This window comes from Apodemus sylvaticus, chromosome 23 (genome assembly GCF_947179515.1).
Source record: "Apodemus sylvaticus chromosome 23, mApoSyl1.1, whole genome shotgun sequence".
NCBI classification, from domain to species: Eukaryota; Metazoa; Chordata; class Mammalia; order Rodentia; family Muridae; genus Apodemus; species Apodemus sylvaticus.
Genome location: NC_067494.1, coordinates 3,152,398 through 3,165,632, shown reverse-complemented (window position 1 = coordinate 3,165,632; position 13,235 = coordinate 3,152,398). Strand labels below are relative to the sequence as shown.

General features: G+C 41.0%; 1 protein-coding gene and 1 non-coding gene across 3 annotated transcripts in view; one reads left to right on the top strand and one right to left on the bottom strand.

The window, feature by feature from the left end:
• The window catches only part of Ncoa7 (nuclear receptor coactivator 7), a 168,697-nt gene extending 166,434 nt beyond the window's left edge, over positions 1-2,263 (bottom strand). For both annotated transcript variants that reach the window (XM_052169264.1, XM_052169265.1), the window contains exon 1: positions 1,976-2,263. The gene's annotated coding sequence lies outside the window, so the exon portion shown is untranslated. The remainder of the gene's footprint in view (positions 1-1,975) is intronic.
• Positions 2,264-10,909: 8,646 nt separating this feature from the next.
• Trnae-cuc (transfer RNA glutamic acid (anticodon CUC)) lies at positions 10,910-10,981 on the top strand. Its single transcript has one exon. It is a non-coding gene; the product is annotated as a tRNA-Glu (tRNA).
• Positions 10,982-13,235: the final 2,254 nt, after the last annotated feature.

Below are 13,235 nucleotides of genomic sequence, written 5' to 3'. Positions count from 1 at the left end.
TTACCAAAAAAGTGTGAAAATAGGATTGTGGGTAATATTCTGGGTAGTGAGGAAGAAGATGCATGGAAATTAGGGTGGGGAAGGCAATGTGCTAAGGAGAGAGTGACAAGACGTTAATGATGACTCACTACGTTATGTGACAGTAAAACAAATGTCAAAACGCAAACCTTCACAGTGCAAACGGAAGGCAAACAGAAATGGATGGAGCAGTCTTTGCATAGAGTTTGGTCTTTTCTGTGGAATTTTTGTTTGTTTTGTTGTTGTTGTTGTGTTTCTCTTTTCTCCTAAACATTTTTAAGGAGAAAAGGCACTGGGTCATCCAAAAACCTCAATCTATAGAGGAAAATAGCTAAAATGTTGTTTCTAAGGCTGAGGATGGTGCTCAAACAGTATTAACCCAATACACCAGAAGCCTCCAAACTAATCTTGGATCTGGTCCCTAGCATCTAAAATAAACAAACAAACAAATAAATCTCTATTTACATGATATATATGAGGTTACTTTCGAGCCACAGACACTTTTAAATGTTTTGTTTTCCTCTTTAGTGTTAATGAAATATATATATTAAAAATAAACCACAGCTCAACTTTAAAACAAGTTACCTATTACTTATTAACCAAATCACTGCTCCTTCTGAAATAACTTAAGAATTTTCTTTAAAGTCTGCCTTTAAATTGTTTTCGAAAGTAAAACTGAAACAGTGTCGATTGCTATAATAATGGAAAGTGGGCAAGAAGTAAACCTAGACAGAGAACTGCCTTCCTTACTGCTGACACCAGAAATGTCAATGAAAAATAATCAAGCTACCCTGTTTATAGAAAGAAGCCATTTTTAAAAATACAGCTAACTGCACTAGCAATAACAACAAACATACTATAATTTTAAATGGTTGGGTTATATACAATATGTACCTTGAAATACAATTTCATTCATTCAAAAAATAACCAACAAACAGCTATAAGGCATTCAAGACGGGAAAATTATAGAATGGGAAAAGGAGAACTGGGGGAGAGGAGTAGCAGGGCAGGAGGAACTGGTAATGATGGTCCTCTTTGTATTTATATTGATTCAGTTTGCCGAACTCTCTAATCGAAATAGTGCTTATAAAATTGGAGCTTATAACGGCAATTTTTTTTAAAAAAATTCTAAACTTTTTGCTTAACGTAAAATCCAAAACGGCAGCCTGAGAGGAAATATTTTCACTAAGAGCCTTAATGTATGAATTTTACTTCAAGAACAGGGGGGTAAAAAGGCTTAACCAGATTCTCAGAAAGGCAAGGGTCAGCTCGGAGTTGAAGGCAAGGCTGGAGACAAGGCTGCCTCTGCTGGCTAACAGGCGTATCTTTCAGAGTCTCAACTCCCGACACCTGTATCAAACTTGCAGCTCTCAAACCCATGGGCTTCCGCCAGATCCTAAGAGAACACGCCAGCCTCATCCATCACTTAGGTAATCTGATTTCTAGAAAGACTTTCCTTAAACTGGCACCCAAAATGTTAAACTTGCACCAATGACTTTATATACCGCTCGGCTAGCTGTAAATTACACAAAAATCCACAACCACCTCTAAATACCTCTAAAACAACAACTGTGGTCATCTACATTTTAGCAAAAAGGACAGGAAGAACGCATTTGCTGATTCTCCTTTTTAAAAATGCAATGACACAGTCTACTTGAGCTGGTGAAAAAGGCAGCGCTCTCCTCTCAAAGAAGCCCCGCACCAACCTATCCTTCCAAGCTCCCTCAGCCCCCAACGGAGGGTCCCCTGATTGTTGGCGAGGAGGGTCCAGCGCCCCTGCGCCCGGGTTCGGCCTCGAACGTTCCAAGCACAGCGTCTCGGGTCCCCCGGGTGCTGCGCCCAGCGCCATTAGCACACCTCGGAGCGCTGGCAGCCCTGGAGGGAGGCTCCGGTTCTTCCTGGCCGCAGCATCAGCAGCCGGTAGCCTCCAAGGCCTGGCCCCGCCTCGGCCACCTACCTACTGGGCGGGGGCGCGGGCTCCGCGGGTCTGGGCGAAGTGGTTCGGGAGCACGCATTTCTGGGAGCTGTGGCCTCTGCCGCTGGGCGCTGAGGAGCGCATCCTCCGGGATGGGAGGAGGAAGAGGACGAGGGGGAGGGGGTGGATCTCCCACCGAGGAGGAGCGAAGGGAGGCTGCAGAAGCGGCGGGGTGCGCTCCTGAGGGGTTCCGGGGTGTCGATCTGGCCCGAGCAGCCTCCGCCGGGATGCTGGAGGCCTCACCCAGATGCCTGCAGCGGCACCCACGGCCAGGGCACGGGGCGCGAACGGGGCGGAAGGCGGGGAGCTGCGGTGGCGCGACGCCCGCCCGGCGCCCGCCTCTAGCTCCGCCCGACCCGGGGCGCGCGCAGCATTCGTCTGCTGCGGCGGGCGCCCGGGAGCTCAGCGGCCCGCCTTAGCGGCTCGGCCTGCCGCTGTGACATCTTGCCTGCCCAGTGCGACCTCGGAGCTGCAGGCTGGACAGCCTCGAGGTGGCTCGGGCCCCCCCAACCCTGGCCCAGCGGCTGTGCCCCGGAGAGCTGCGCGCGCGGCCTCCGCAGGCCCGGCCCTTTGTGACGCGGCCCCGGGGCCATGGTCAAGCTGTCCGTGAACTGAGAACGGTCTGCTCTGCTTACCTGGCCCCTAATCTCATCCCTTCTAGCTGGCTACTGGCTGGATCTTGGAGGGAAGTTAGCGCTTATGGGCACAGCTGAAGTTAGAGTCCTTGCTGGAGCCTTAAAGTCCCTTTCCTTTCCCTTCTAGCTCTAGAACCAGGGGTAACCAGAAATTCATCCTCTGTCTTTTCTGGCATTGCCTTTGGAAAAGAGGCCCACCGTCTTCTTCTGTCCTCAGTACAACATCCTATAAGCTGCCAAATTGTAATCGTTATAACTAAGGCAAAGCAATGTAGCAACTGGGCAGTCCAGCAGGCTCTTGGAGGAGTCTGGAGAGCAGCTCAGTGGGAAGGGTTTTTGAATGAGCCCAGGGGCCTGTTCCTGTGGGCTTCCAGCCGGTATTGAATGTTGTTCCATTAACAGTCCAGTGGCTCTCACTGCAAGATGACTCAGAGGATCTGGTCGTGAAGATCACTCTTAAATACAGGAAGAAAAAAGTGTGTGTGAATGAATGACTGGTGTGTCCTAAGCCATCAACTCACACAGTACATAGAGGCTTCCCCTGGTTGCTGCTGCTTCTTGGTACTGCCAGTCTCTCTGGAGGGTGGAGCAAAGCACTGAACAGTCATGACTTTCAGATTTCAGCAGCAAGTGATGTTACATGGTCATGCAAATATGGAATCACTTCCTAGTTTTTACACTGACCATCTGAAAATTCTGACATCAGATTTACATATTTATGCTTTGAGTAGGAGAGACTTCTTTCCATGTTCCGTGCTCTTTACACACCTTTTGGTAAATGATACAGCCTTCAGCAAAGGAAGAAATGGGTTCCTAAAATATAAAGACATGATTCTATTTGTATCAGAAGAAAAACATAGCTGGAAGTCTCCAGTGAAAAGGTGATGGTCTCAAAATTCTTTGATGAATTCTGTTATGATTTTGAAATCTAAACTTGATAAAAATAAATCTGATAAAAATGCACACACACACACACACACACACACACACACACACTGAATGGTGACATAGCCCTGTAATCCCAGCTCTTGGGAGGCAGAATTAGGAAGACAAGGAATCCAAGGCCAACCTCAACTACTAACCTAGGCTATATGAAACCCTGAATCAAAAAAATAAAATACAAATTTTAAAAGAGCAGAAAAATCATGTCATGTCTAAGTTTCGATAATAACATAGGTTAGCTTTTTGGGGGGAGGTGGCTAGCACCTAGGAGGTCAGGGTGGAACAGTGAGCTCTATTGCCGTGAGTGGAAGGAGAGGCACATGATTCAGTCCTGTTCTGATAATGGCTGGTGAATCTAAAGCCCCAATTCAGAATGACCCAATTTCGGGAAGGAAGACATACATAGTGCTGTTATGAAAAACAACTTGAAATCACTCAGGACAAGAACTTTGCTGTTTGCTTAACCAAGTGTGTCAACCTTGAGTGCGGGCTCTGCAGGAGCTATTCACTGAGCTGCAGTTACTGTTTGCCACCCTTTAACTCTGTCAGCACCTTTTGTGCCTACGAACCCAAGGTTCTGGTGAGAAATAAAACCAGCCTTGATTTCTTTTCTCTTAGGCACTGAGTATGTATTTAAAGTGGTGACTTGCTGATGGAGTGTTCCCAAACTTTTCCAAAGCAATGGCAAACAATGTTACTGTCTTTGCTCGCTCCTCTGGGATTACATGCTGGATCACATGCTAATTATAGCTTGTCACTACAGTGAAAGTCTGAACAGAATAGGGTGTTGTACTCACATGGTTGTGGGTGGGGTGCTTCTTTGGTCATTCTTTTTTGTTACTGAGTATTGACCGATTTATCTGAGTTTTTGCGCAGAAATCAGAATTAGCATCCTCTGCATTCAGTACAGTACCCATCAATCGAATGTGGTCATTCAGACTTCATGAAATACAGCTGTTATGATTTTCAGTCTGTTAATCATACATTAAGTTCTAAAACACAAAATAAAGCTTGTGATTGCCTTTTGGACAACACAGGACACAACATTTCCTTATTACAGGAAATTCGTCTGGAATGCTTACCAAATTTCAATGGGTAGAAACGATATACAGAAAGAATCGGGGGTAATTTGAGTGCAGCTAGATCAAATACTATTAGAATATATATTAACATGACAATCCTTAAGAATTCACAGATTACCTTTGGACTACAGCTTCAACATGTGCTGGCTTTGGATAAATTTCTAACGCTCTGGTGCTTTTATCTTCAAAGGTGGATGATCACAGCACCATCTTCATAGGATGGATATATAGGGAAGGAATTAATTCATGAAGAATAGGTAGTGTGTAGAATGTGTAATCAATAAAGGTCAGCTATTACTATAATAGCATGTGTTAGGGTAATAAAGGTTTTCTTTTCAAAACGTGTATCTCTCGTCCATTTCTATAATGCCAGCATTTAAGGAGGTAGAGACAGGAGGATTATCAGTCTCAGGCCAGCCTGCACTACATAGCAAAATCCTATCTCTAATTAGTAAAGTAATGGATTAAAATAAAACTGTCTCCATAGCACCTCTCACTGTACCTGGTTAGTAGAAAGTGGTGAACTGTTGGGACTTGAAGCGTGCAGCAAATATGAAGGAAAGGACTTCTTCCTCTGATAAAGGGGAGCAGTTAGGGTGCAGCAGTTTAAGTGCACTAGACATGCTCTTCTGTGGCAAATAGTCCTTATATAGTGAGTCTTTTACATAGATAGAGGGGTAGGGAGCTCTTTGAGAAGGAAAGAGAGAAGGGATTAGTGAATTACTTCATTTGCTCTGGTCTTCTTGTCTTCATGAAGTGGGAACTAAGCCAGTGGGAGGCACCTGGATCTCTGTGTTCTTCAAAGTAATTTTCTAGAGGCCTTGGGTGTGCCTAGAGAGCATCAGTGACAATATGCAAATAGTATCATTTTTACCTCTCTGTCTGGAGAGAATTCTGCACTGAAGAAAATGGCTAGTGTTTGTTTTAAAATGCAATATTGGCCGTGTCTCGTGGAACTGGAATTTCAAGAATATAGGTAAATACGGCTCTTAACATTTGCTGATAAAGGTCCCTGATTAAGTAATGAGCTTAGGAGTCTGGGAATATGACTCAACTGGTAAAGTGCTTGCTACACAACCTGAGTCAATTCCCCAGTGCTCACAGAAAAGCTAGGGGGTCTCAAAAAATAAGGTGGATCATAATAGAGGAATACATACATACATGCATACACACACACAGACACACACACACACAGACACACAGAGAGAGAGAGAGAGAAAGAGAGAGAGAAAGAGAGGGGGAGAGAGAAATAAGGAATTAGGCTCACTGAAATATTGATAGTGATATATATTTCTGTGCAAAGGTGTTTGAAATTTGTGCAGTGGATGAAAAGTTGAGGTTACTACTGTTGGTACCAGCACCTCTGAAACTTGTGACATCACATAGATGACAACATGACACCTGTGGCCAAGATAACGGCCATAATATTCCCAGAATCCTTTGAGCTCACCTTTACCTGTGACCACGTCACCAAGGGTCACCAACTAGTTGGCCTGGTGTGGTTCTTTTGAAGTTGCACAATGTTCAAGATCATAACAGCTACCACACAGAGAGTGATAGTATTTGGAGTGATAGTATTTAGAACTAGCCTTCTGTGTCTAGCTCAGAGAGAAATACATGTTCTCCAACCCTTGGACTTGGGCTGGTTGACACAAGCTGTCAGTGACACTGATGACAACTGCATCTAAAGAAGTTAGTTAACTTCTAATTAATATCTAAAGAGATAATAAGGGTGAAGGCAGCAGCTCATTTTCACAAGCCGGGATCATTGCTCACTTGCAGAGTTTTTCAACCTGTGGGTTGTGACCCCTTGGGGGTCGAATGACCTGTTCACATTGGGGGTCACCAATGACCATTGGAAAACATAGATATTTACATTATGATTTATAACAGTAGCAAAATTAGTTATGAAATAGTAATGACATAATTTTATGGTTGGGGTTACCATGACATGAGGAACTGTATTAAAGGGTCGCAGTGCTAGGAATGTTTAGAACCACTAGTCTATTGGGTCATTAAGATACTCTCTTGATTTTGAGAAAACATAAAAGAAACCAGATGCTAGGCCATATACCTGTAATACCAGCAATGGGGGGGGGGGGCAGAGACATTAAGATTTTAAGAGTTCATGTACTTGGTCATATGGTTAGTGCTTGCTCAATTTTATAAGAAACTACTAAACTACTTTCCAGGGCACTGTATCATTTTATAGTCTTATCTATATACATACATTATAAAAGATAGATTTGAATCTATTAAATAAATGTATGACAGTATCTGATACATTTGTTTTGCTATCTGTAATTTTCTGGTTACTTTGACTGTCACCTCAAGTTAAGCTATGACATGGGCAGTCAAGAGCTGATGAGATGGTTCAGTGGGAAGAACACTTCCTGCTCTTCCAAAAGACCTGAGTTTGGTCCTCAGCATTCCCTTCTACTGGCTCACAACTGCCTGAAACTCCAGCTTGAGGGAACCCAAAGTCGTCTTCTGTAGGCACCAGCATATATGTGGCACACATAGACTTACACAACACATACTTAACATTTATACATACGTACATACATACATACATACATACACACACATGCATAAATCCTTGAAATTGGCAGTCTCATTTGTTCACGGTGGTGACTTTGGTGCCTTAATACAGTGCTTGAATGAAATCTACAAATCAGAAATTGGCTCCCTTATGAGAAAATTAATAAAAAAAAACTGATCACTTGGCTCGATTATTTGTTGTTCTACTTTGGAAAGAACAAGCTATTAGAAACAATACTGTACAGTTATCAATGGTGATAGAATGTTACTCATGATGAATATGTTTTAAAATAAATTGATAAAAATGAAAAATAGTTACAATGTGCTACTCCTTGGTAAAAAGTACAAAAAAGAACATTTAAAGAATAGAAGATATTTTAACCTTCTCTAGGTTACTTTATAAAGTACAAAATATATTTAGTACTGAATTGTATTTGGCCAGAAAGTGACAAAGTATTCTATGTATAGCAATATTCCAGACACTACAAGAATCAGTCCTAAAGTACCTTGGATGAACTCACAAAACAAGATAATAAATGAGCCCCAAACAATGCATTCAAATGGAGTAAATATTAATGAGAGGAAGGGAAGTTCTTCTTTACAAAAGAAGAGTAAAACTAAGTGGCCCCCAAATTACTAGCGCTACAGCAAGAAACTGATTCTGAATGGCATTTCCACAAATGCAGAAGCATCTGTGAGTAGCAAAGAATCACGTCCTCACGCTGTACTTGCTTTTTCCAATATTAATTAATGTCATTACAGTCGAGAAATATGGCAGATACCGCCACCAAGTCATCAAGTTTACCATTTAATCTATAATTGCTTTTAAAATTCCCAAAAGACTTGGATCTCAAAACATCACATTTGTTAAAGGGCTGTAGTTCAGGAGTCCAGTGCAGATCTCGAAGCCAATCTGATAGCAAGCCTGTCTTCTATCCAAAGCTTGGGAAGAGTCTGCCTCTCCATCCTTACCCACTTTCTTGGCTCCAGGTCCCTGAACACTGGCTTACTGACGGCAGTAATAGTTACTTGAGTCTCCTATGACGTTACCAGAGCACTCTCTGGCCTCCCTCTTTCACTTTTAGGGACACATGATGATTTGGGTCCTCCCAAGGTGATTTAGGAGGATTTTCTCCACCACAAGATATTTAATCATCCATGAAGTTCGTTTGCTATGTAAGGTGGTGTCTTCCATCTCATAGCAGGACATAAGCATAATAGTGTGACCTGCTGTGACACACCTGTATTTCTATGATGAAACACCATGACCAAAAGCAAGTTGGGGAGGAAAGGTTTTCTAGTTGTTGTTGTTGTTGTTGTTTTGGTTTACACTACCCCATCATGATGGCTGGCTTGCTCCTCAGGGATTGCTCAGCCTGTTTTCTTATAGAGCCAGGACTCCCAGTGTAGAGGGGTGCCAGCCACAATGTGTGGAGCCTTCCCATGCCAAGCACTAATTAAGAAAATGCCCTACAGGGCTGCCTATAGACTAACTTCACGGAGGCATTTTCTCAACTGAGATTCTCTCATCTCAGATGACTATAGTCTGTGTGTGTCATGGACGAGACATTCTTGTTCTGGAGTAACCAACATTACAAAGGAGTGGAAGATCTTGCACTGTACTTGTTCTAATAAAAAGCATGGAAGAGAATGTATCATTTATGGTAGGTTTCCTGCCAAAAGAAATATCTAGGTTGAGAGACTTTCCAAAATAACTGTCCTCCATTATTAAAAAAAAAAAAAATCAGTGTTGCTAAAAGAAAATCGAAGCTTACATTTTAAAGAAATGAAACTGAATTAGATCCTGAATATTTAAAAAAAAACTATAAAGGATGTTTCAGGACAAATGAAACTTTTGATTATTGATCTTATAATAAAAGCATTGTATTGAACTCAAATGTCCTGAGTGTGATCATTTTACTGCTAGTTCTTATGAGATGATAAGTGTTAAAATATTTACCATGACATTGCAATAACCACAAGTGACTCAGGAAAAAAAATCCAACCAAACATAGTAAAATACTAGCCATTAGTGGCTCTAGCTTATTACTACTATAAGATAACATTAGTCAAGCTTAAAATATTCAATTAGCTACAACAGTAAAAAATAAAGACATCATTTTATGTACTCAATAGAACTATATTATCATTTTAAAAAGGATCAATGTTTAAAAAGTATTGAGATTTTATTTCTTTACACTAAGGTTCGAGAAGCCAATAAGAATGCAACACTTGAATCACATCTAAGTTAGTACTAGCTGCATTTCAGGGATGCAGAGACACTTGTGAAAAGCTCTGAACACACTGCACAGGTTCACATGACCCTGGTCTACTGAAATTGTTTGGCAAAATGGGAGTGCATTTTCTATATAAAATAGGACAAGGGGCCAATGGGGCAGCGGTGCACAAGCCTTTAATCTTCTCACTTGGGAGGCAGAAGGAGGAGGATTTTTTTTTTAGTTTGAGATAGAGCCTGGTCTTCAGAGCGAGTTCTCAGACAGCCAGGATCCACAGAGAAATCATGTCTGGAAAAACAAACAATAAAATAATAAAATAAATTAAATTTAAAACTACGATATAAGGTTATCACAGAACTTCAACGCCAGATTTTGGGAGCAGAGGAAGACGATCTCTGTAAATTCGAGGCCAGCCAGGGCTTGCAGCCCTGTCTCAAAAAAATGAGATCCTGTCTTTAAAAAAAAAAAAAAAGTGTGGACTTCTTTGGTGATACTTTAGTAATTAATCTTAGCGATTTTCTTTAACTTTCCTGTTTGTGTATTTAAGTCATTTTAGATCATATCAATGATTTATTTAATCATCATTTGAAATACATGCTAGAAAAACAAGAGGCAATAGTTAAGCCCAGCTCAGCGGACTCTGATGATCGCAGTGGCTCTGGAGGCTCTGGGGAGCCAGTTCTTCGTGGGGTCGTGCCTACTGTGCCCCTTCCCACCTCGCTGCACAACGGGCTCTTGGCTTACATTTCTCTTGGTTCATATTTCTTGAGGGTTTGTAGATGGGGGCTGCCTGGAAGGTTCTTGAACTCTTGGCAATTCCACAGTTTCCTGGCTGAGTTAGTGTACACTGAAGCGACTGCCCAGATGGGAATCTTCTGAAGATGGTGAGGATAGCTCACAACAGTCACTCCAGTGCTAATCGCGTCGTTAACCCAAATGGCATTTGCCAAATAAGGCACGATCATGCGATACATATAATAATATATGTACACGTATTAGTTTACATGTGTGATATGCCCTTCAGTGCCTGCATTTACACACTAACGGCTTTGAGGTGTCCTCTCTGCCACTTTTGTTGGTATTAATGACATTTACTATTCACGTGTAAATAAAGGAAAAAAGATACAAAGGTACAAACAGAGACAGGTTAGATTTGAGTCGTGTCTAAGACTGTCAAGAAAACAAGCTAATGGCAAGATTTGGACGAAAGTTACCGAGGCATGGAAATAATTTCATGGAACGCAATAGTAAGAGAAATTCAGGATTTCTCCAGCACTGCAGGCAGAAGGGTATCAGATTTAAGTCCCTTCTATAGGCGGTTTTGAGGTCCGCAGAAAAAGGGCTCCAGTTTCTGGTGCTCATTCTTAAGGCAATCAAGAGCAGGCACACAGTTCAGAGCAAATCTGCCCTCTAGTGATTGGAAATACATCCGACACTTTAAATGAACCAAATAAAACAACAGAAGGAAGCAGGACAAGTTCCCTGGTGGTCTAGTGGTTAGGATTCGGCGCTCTCACCGCCGCGGCCCGGGTTCGATTCCCGGTCAGGGAAATACCGTTTTTCTAATTCTATCAAGAAGTTCAATTCCCAGCAACGACCTGGTGGCTCACAACCATCTGAAATGGTTGTTCAATTCTAAGCACTGTTCTGCTGAGTATGAAGAAGACAACTACATACATACGCATATTCATAAAATAAACAAATAAATGTACAGGCAAACTTTGAGTTTAAATTTTTTTTACTGTAATTTGTTTCTTATTGCTACTTTATTGTCGATAACAAAGGTTCTATTTTATTAATGTTTTAAATAGCTATATTTCAAAACATGTTATGTCTATTTGCATATACCCAGAGGATTCCCCAGCTTGTAATAAGGACGCATGCTCCGCTATGTTCATAGCAGCCCTATTTGTAGTAGCCAGAAGCTGGAAACAACCCCGGTGTCCCTCAACGGAGGAATGGATACAAAAAATGTGGTATATTTACACAATGGAGTACTATTCAGCCATTAGAAACAATGAATTCATGAAATTCTTAGACAAATGGATGGAGCTGGAGAACATCATACTAAGTGAGGTAACCCAGTCTCAAAAGATCAGTCATGGTATGAACTCACTGATAAGTGGATAATAACCTAGAAGCTTGGAATACCCAAGAAATAATCCACATATTAAATGATGTCCAAAAAGAACAGAGGAGTGGCCCCTGGTTCTGGAAAGACTCAATGCAACAGTATAGGGAAATACCAGAACAGGGAAATAGGAAGGAGTTGAGGGAGGAGCAGGGGGAGGGAAGAGGGCTTGTGGGACTTGCGAAAAGTGGGGACCCAGAAAAATGGGAAATCATTTGAAATGTAAATAAAGAATACATCGAATAAAAAAAAAGAAAGAAAATTAAACAAGTATTAAGGATCCTTAATGATAAAGCACTTGAAATATATTTGTTTAAACATTTGTTCATCTGTTACAATTTCCAGCCTTTGATAATAATTTGGATGTGTATACAAGCAGGGATTTTTAGAAAGCTTTTTTTTTTTTTTTTTTTTTTTTTTTTTTTTTTTTTTTTTTTTTTACTCTTGAGTGTGACTGATAAAAGAAGAATATAATTTTGGGAAGATTTATGCTTGTGTTTTGAGTCAATTTCTATTTCTTATATATTGATGTCATATTTATTTAAAGCGGAGGTGTGTCTATCTTGTTCTCTTTAATAAATTTAAAAAGATCTTTCTGGTAAATGTGAATGATGAATTATCTGCTTGGGTTTTTTTCTTAGTTTAAAATTGTTTGTTTATTAGACAGCATCTTACTAAGTAGCCCTAGAACTCACTATGTAGACCAGGCTGACCTTAAACTCACAGAGATCCACCTACTTCTGCCTCCCAAGGGCTGGGATTAAAGTAATGTACCACTATGCCCAGTATTTACTTTAGAACAGAATATGTAATAGCCTATATTAATATTTTTTGAGAGATTTATTGTGTATATTTATTATGGGTCATTTTCCAAGCTTGACAACACCTTAGGAGTTTACTTCATTTTTTTTTCTAAGAAAATCACACCATTGTGATAAATTTCTTAAATTCAGAAGGGTAGTCCCCAGTCTACCTCTTACATATGTTATCCTGCAACTCGTATGTCAGGAGTCAAAATTTGAATGGGAACTTTTATAATTTGAGGCAAATTGGAGCTTTAGGACTTCTCAGAAAGAAATTACGTGAATAGTAGATACAAAGAGAATACGAATGGTCTTACATTCACCTCCACATTTTTGGTCCTAAAACTTTATTCTGCTTCTCCTTTGCTGTTTTATTTTGGGGAATGTTTGGATTTGTATTTTGTTTTTTCCACTTTGTGCTCAAATCCAAACTCTTACAATGGCATTAAAAAAATAAAGACTCAAAATAGACCAAATGAAGTGTCTTGCCTTCCCTTTAGCTGTGCGGTGATTGATTTAAGGAGGAAAACGTTGAGTGTTTGCCGACATGAAGCTCATGGCTTAAGTGCTACTGAGTTAAGAGAAAACGCGCTCTTGTCTTTTGATTTCGGAGAATTTCACTTCACTGTGAAAATAAGGCAGTAGTGTATTTGTCACCATTATCATCACTAACAAAATAATAGGCACTATTCACTGATGGTGATGTGTCAGGTTCTTCAAAGAACCATGGTCACGTGGCAAAGAAAATAAGTGGGCCCCAGCTGAAACTAGAACTCAAACACTGGTTTCCAAAATGAACAGAAAGGCGGGTGGTATCTAGATTGCCTGAGGATGTACATTTTATGTAAGGGGGGTCCTGCATGGTGATAAT